Source organism: Xiphias gladius, chromosome 17 (genome assembly GCF_016859285.1).
Source record: "Xiphias gladius isolate SHS-SW01 ecotype Sanya breed wild chromosome 17, ASM1685928v1, whole genome shotgun sequence".
NCBI lineage: Eukaryota > Metazoa > Chordata > Actinopteri > Istiophoriformes > Xiphiidae > Xiphias > Xiphias gladius.
Genome location: NC_053416.1, coordinates 1,720,861 through 1,727,182, shown reverse-complemented (window position 1 = coordinate 1,727,182; position 6,322 = coordinate 1,720,861). Strand labels below are relative to the sequence as shown.

General features: G+C 43.8%; 7 non-coding genes across 7 annotated transcripts; 6 read left to right on the top strand and 1 right to left on the bottom strand.

The window, feature by feature from the left end:
- Positions 1 to 88: 88 nt before the first annotated feature.
- On the bottom strand, positions 89 to 160 carry trnad-guc. Its single transcript has one exon. It is a non-coding gene; the product is annotated as a tRNA-Asp (tRNA).
- A 308-nt stretch (positions 161 to 468) lies between these two features.
- Positions 469 to 540, top strand: trnad-guc. The gene has a single exon. It is a non-coding gene; the product is annotated as a tRNA-Asp (tRNA).
- Positions 541 to 1,332: 792 nt separating this feature from the next.
- trnad-guc lies at positions 1,333 to 1,404 on the top strand. The gene has a single exon. It is a non-coding gene; the product is annotated as a tRNA-Asp (tRNA).
- A 120-nt stretch (positions 1,405 to 1,524) lies between these two features.
- On the top strand, positions 1,525 to 1,596 carry trnad-guc. Its single transcript has one exon. It is a non-coding gene; the product is annotated as a tRNA-Asp (tRNA).
- Positions 1,597 to 2,170: 574 nt separating this feature from the next.
- On the top strand, positions 2,171 to 2,242 carry trnad-guc. The gene has a single exon. It is a non-coding gene; the product is annotated as a tRNA-Asp (tRNA).
- Positions 2,243 to 2,362: 120 nt separating this feature from the next.
- trnad-guc lies at positions 2,363 to 2,434 on the top strand. The gene has a single exon. It is a non-coding gene; the product is annotated as a tRNA-Asp (tRNA).
- A 468-nt stretch (positions 2,435 to 2,902) lies between these two features.
- Positions 2,903 to 2,974, top strand: trnad-guc. The gene has a single exon. It is a non-coding gene; the product is annotated as a tRNA-Asp (tRNA).
- Positions 2,975 to 6,322: the final 3,348 nt, after the last annotated feature.

Sequence of the window (6,322 nt, the reverse complement as noted above, 5' to 3'; positions counted from 1 at the left end):
TGTCGGTTAAAGTCGCAGAATGTGCCTTCACGGACTGATTGGAAAAAAAAAATGATAATAATAATTATAATAATAATAATAATAAATACTCCCCGTCGGGGAATCGAACCCCGGTCTTCCGCGTGACAGGCGGAGATACTGTCCACTATACTAACGAGGAGAGGTGAGGAAAGTCATGTGACCACATCCACTCGTGGAGTGGGCTGCTGACTATGAGGTGTTCAAAATCATAGACACGTGTGAGAGCACGACCATAGAAAATAATAACAACTCCCCGTCGGGGAATCGAACCCCGGTCTTCGGAGATACTGTCCACTATACTGACGACGTGAGGTGAAAATCGCTGTAATTTAATCAATATTATTATTCTACATATTAAATGATTGAAATATTGGAATTGATGCCATTTTACTGCCCGATATACTAACGATGAATCGTTCGATGTGGTCACATGACTGTCCTCGCCTCTCCTCGTTAGTATAGTGGACAGTATCTCCGCCTGTCACGCGGAAGACCGGGGTTCGATTCCCCGACGGGGAGTTAATCAAACGTTTTCTCGCCTGTTACTCAAACAAAAGAGCACTTTTTTCCCCCACTTGTTAGACAGTGTGAAACCGGACTAGAGTGCAGTCGTTAGAGGGTCATTCCTGGGAAATGAAATGTCCAATTTTACAATGCTTATATACGACAATAATTGCGTCTGAAATGTGATGGAGCAGAAGTATAAAGAGCAGGTAAAACAGACCGGACGGTGAGTTATGTTGTGGGCTATAACCTGAACCTGAGCATGACGTAACTTCATCACTCAGTCAGTCCGTCAGCCAATCAGTCAGTCCCGGACATTCGCGTTTTATAGGGCTAGCCTCGCGGTCACAGTCCAGCCAAAAATGTTGTAAAAAGTACTGTGAAGTTGTACTTAAGTGCGGGGCTTGAGGTCAGTGTTGCCGGATTGGGTTGTTTCACAGATTGTCAAATAAAAACAGGCAAAAAAAAAAAAAAAAAAAAGGGCTCAAGTTGTAGCTCGTTGAAACCATGGTAACATTATACTTTCTGTTTCTTGTAAAAGTTCATATCCATTTATCATGTAAGTGAAGACTTTTAAAGTTTAATGTAACATCATCCAAAAGACCTTTGTAGGAACAAAAAGTCCTTTGATCACACTGATGTTGAAAACCAGGAAGTGGGACACTTTTACACTTCCTGTCAATAGCGGACTGAAAAAACTGCCGCAGGAAATGTACTTAGTTACTGTCAATCACTGCAAGTGGAACAAACAAATACAGGTGAGCAACACCGAGTCGAACTCTGTGGTCACATGACTGTCCAAACCTCTCCTCGTTAGTATAGTGGACAGTATCTCCGCCTGTCACGCGGAAGACCGGGGTTCGATTCCCCGACGGGGAGTTGTTGTTATTTTCTATGGTCGTACTCTCCTGACCTCTCACAGGTGTTCATATCTTTAAATAACCAATAGTCAGCAGCCCACTCCACGAATCGATGTGGTCACATGACCGTCCGCACCTCTCCTCGTTAGTATAGTGGACAGTATCTCCGCCTGTCACGCGGAAGACCGGGGTTCGATTCCCCGACGGGGAGTTGTTCTATTAGAGTATCCTCAGGAAAAATGGAAGGATAAAATAGCAGAGCAGACAAAAGAATATTCAAAAGAAGTGTAAATACTGTACTAAAGGAAGAAAGAGTAAAAGAGTAAATAGTTACCAGTTTCACATGTGTATAAGTACTTCACATTCGTTCTATTCGTAATCATGTACAAAAAAAAAAATTTGAAATGAAAAATCAATCAATCAATCACAAAACAAAAAAAAAACAACAACATTTCTCTTTTAAATGTTTTCATCTTTCCGTTACTTAACTTTTCATTGTTCATTTTTACCACGACTCAACTCAGCAGCTTGACATCATTATGAATATTTCGATCATATAATAAGTAGAATAATAATATTGATTAAATTACAGCGATTTTCACCTCACGTCGTCAGTATAGTGGACAGTATCTCCGAAGACCGGGGTTCGATTCCCCGACGGGGAATTGTTGTCATTTTCTATGGTCGTACTCTCCTGACCTCTCACAGGTGTTCATATCTTTAAATAACCAATAGTCAGCAGCCCACTCAACGAATCGATGTGGTCACATGACTGTCTGCACCTCTCCTCGTTAGTATAGTGGACAGTATCTCCGCCTGTCACGCGGAAGACCGGGGTTCGATTCCCCGACGGGGAGTTGTTGTTATTTTCTATGGTCGTACTCTCATGACCTCTCACAGGTGTTTATATCTTTAAATAACCAATAGTCAGCAGCCCACTCCACGAGTGGATGTGGTCACATGACTGTCCTCACCTCTCCTCGTTAGTATAGTGGACAGTATCTCCGCCTGTCACGCGGAAGACCGGGGTTCGATTCCCCGACGGGGAGTTGTTGTCATTTTCTATGGTCGTACTCTCATGACCTCTCACAGGTGTCTATATCTTTGACTACCCAATAGCAGCCCACTCCACGAGTGGATGTGGTCACATGACTGTCCTCACCTCTCCTCGTTAGTATAGTGGACAGTATCTCCGAAGACCGGGGTTCGATTCCCCGACGCGGAGTTGTTGTCATTTTCTATGGTCGTACTCTCATGACCTCTCACAGGTGTCTATATCTTTGACTACCCAATAGCAGCCCACTCCACGAGTGGATGTGGTCACATGACTGTCCTCACCTTTCCTCGTTAGTATAGTGGACAGTATCTCCGAAGACCGGGGTTCGATTCCCCGACGCGGAGTTGTTGTCATTTTCTATGGTCGTACTCTCATGACCTCTCACAGGTGTCTATATCTTTGAACACCCAATAGCAGCCCACTCCACGAATCGATGTGGTCACATGACCATCCTCACCTCTCCTCGTTAGTATAGTGGACAGTATCTCCGCCTGTCACGCGGAAGACCGGGGTTCGATTCCCCGACGGGGAGTAAATTTGGCCTTCTTGTTGTTGCTGTTACCATTTACTGTGGCTGCGGAACTATTTTACGCCATGTTTGGATCTTCAGCGGCGCTGCTGCAACTTTTCAGTCTCTTCTCCCCGTAACCATTATAATACATATATCATCTTTTAGGCATTTGTATTTTTAAAATTAATTTAACATTCATTTATTTATTCCAGCATTTGTTTATATATTTATTCTTCTGTTTATCAATTAAAAATTTACTTATTGATGTGTTTATTTCAGCATTTATTTATTTATTTTAATGTATTTCTTACATGTAGTTTATTACATATAAGTCACTTTTCATCCTCCACAGTTTTGGAACAATGTATTTATCAATGAGTAGTTTGACCAGCAGGAGGCGTCGTCCTCCGTCTTCACAAAAATAAGGATAGAAAGTGAACTACAATACACACTGCATACATAAAAAGGAATTACATACGACACCGTGGATTGTATTTCACTTTATTTCTTTGTCTGACTTGTTTTTATTAATGATGATAAATATCTCAATGCATCAGTATTTTTTTTTTTTTACTTTACTCTTTACGAATGATTTCCAGAGCCTGTTTTTTTGTTGTCAGTTCTTTATTGATCGATGGCCTCAGTTTTAAAGTTTTACATAACATGTATTTTGTTCGTCCCAACATCCACAGGTGTTTCTCTCCCTCCCGCTCAAACACAGATAAAATGGCCGACGCAAGACCTGAAACGTAAAGTCGTTAACCAAACATTGTGTAAACAGCGACAGCGATTGTAACACAATGAGCCATCTTCAAAATACAACAACAACAATAACAACAACAATAATATTAATAACAATAATAATAATAATAAGAATAAGAATAACTTATCCAATAGAAGCGGATGCTTGATTTGAACATTTACAGCCTTGGTTTGGAGTCTGATTCATGCAGGATTAAAAATACAATGTTATGAAACCAGAGAAGCCACAGTTTAGAGCCCCGAAGTGTTTTATAGCCCGTGTGAAGGTGAAGTGTGATATTCAGGCAGTGGAGACGTTACATCAGCGGTTCCCAACCTTTTCGGCTCGTGATCCTTTAAAATCAAGCTACTTCCCGTCATCACTGGTTAAACTGGCTCAGAGTTGCGTGCAACCAAACCAGCCATTTTTCCTTCTGCAGGCCTCCTCCACAAGGAAGAAGGGGCGGCTCGTTGCCTGAGAGCCAAAATCGGGGGGCAAAAGAACACGTTACTGCTGGTAGAGCTTGAATTCTGCGATTGTAAGAACTGAAGAACGCGGTTTCCTGGCCTTTTAATCAGAATAAAAACCTAAAAGCCCCCCTGTCCACCCCCCTGACCCCAAGGTTGGGAACCACTGTGTTAAATTATTACACAGGCTTTACATCATGTAACCCAACAACATTAATAGAAATAAGACGGGTTAAAAATCTGGGCTCGTCCTTCACTCAGGAACAGGCAATCTGTATGTTTGGCATTTTCTCGTCGGTTTAAGACGAATGAAAGGAAAACTGAACTCGAGCACTGACACGTGGCGACGCCGGGAGTTCACGTCCTCAAAAAGCCACAGAGAGAAAAGAAAGAAGATTTTGCCATCGATATGAAATTCACACAAAAGTCATTTTTGTTCTCATATCAGGTGACAAGTGTTCAGTGCCACAGGAGAAAAAAATTAATTAACCACATGAAACCACAGTCAACAGCTTAACAACCAACCCTCTCAGAGACCGAGAGGATGAAGGCAAAGCAGAGGAGAAAGTGCATCTGTCAGCGGAGACAAACAGAAACGTGAAGGCTGAAATTAAAGGAGCAGGAGTTGGGACCAGAAAGCAACTGCGTACGGAGAAAATGTTCTCCTCTAAAAATGCAGTGACATCATTATTCAAGTGTTTGCCTCCCGCATGGACAAGTACGTCCAGGTAAGAAAAGAAAAGCATGAAACTGAAATGATTCGAAAGACAACGGCAGAGCCATTTTGTTTCCTGGAGGCTTTGCTCGAGCTCTGATTCGTGCAGCTTCAGCCCGGTGTGTGCCGAGAGGCCCGGAAACCGACCAGTACAGCCGGCACCTCCCGTGCTGGATCAGCACCTCCAGTTCCCAGGGGGTTTTTTCTGGTTGCGGTACTCGGATCAGACACAGCTTCATTTAGGAGTATGCACCACGCGAGCACAATATGGAGTAAAATAATAAAGGCGTTACAACCAGGTTTTGGCCCAGGAGTTCTCTACAGGTTCCCTACGGCAACATAAAGTCGGGCAGACACTGCGCGGATTTAAGTTTCACCCCTGAAAAATTTCAGACACGAGGTGGAAACGCTCTTCCCAGAGTTCTCTGAACAGGTGCTCTGGACTCGGGCAACTTGTGTCCTTCATAAATCTCTGTAGCCAAACTTGTAACAGCACGAACGGGCTGCTCTGCTCCTCCAGATTCGGTGACATATTATTTATGTGCTGGTGCTTGAATTCTGAAATTCATCCCGTTGGTGGTAACAAATTAGTCTAAATGCGTTTAGCGGATAAAGGAGGATTATGACTTAAGCCCAATTCGCCGCAGAGCAGACAAAGTGTAGAGTGCATTTCCATCCAGCTGTTTTTCTGCACAATTTCAATTTAATTTGCCCGTAAAAAAAAACGACGAGGAGACTGGAACCTTCCTCACGTCAACACACGAAACCAGCAGAAACGTCATGTTTCCATCGCGTTCTCCACACGGTTTCCCATCGTCTGAGCTTTGACTGCAGCTCCTTTAACGACCACGTCTCGCCGCGTCCTCTTCTTCTGTGGTGGTTTAACGGCAGCGAATGGAGAAGCGGCTCCACCAGCTGTTCATCAGCTCACATTCACACGGCAGCAGCCGGAGGGAAACATTTGGATGGATTCTCTTTTGCTTCTTGCTTTTTGTTCAAAGTGCCCTTCTCTCATTTTTACGTCTTTGCCTTCAGTGCAACGTACGGTGCAATCGCCGAGAAAGGGCGGCTAAAATGGACGTTGTGTCAAATCGCCAATAACATCGTACAGTGTCTGCCAGGACCTGCCTTCGTTAATTTTGTGGTTGAGTGGTGCAGTTTCCTCAACAAATGTGCAACTGATCAAATTACCGAAGCACTTGACCAGCAGCCCGGGACTTTCGGGGCCGTTGCCTTCTTTGCCCGGTTGATTAATCCAGGTCAGGACACTGGACCGGTCGGTTTGTCCTGACAGAACGTGGACTTCGTTTCGTTTAAGCATAAAATCCATCCCTCAGGGAGCCTCGCATGCCAGGCTCACTGTCCCTGTTTGCATGCAAACGAGCACGTGGTGATGCCGATAAGAATATGCGTGTTTTACATCAATGGTCAGGTTGAGCGAGGGG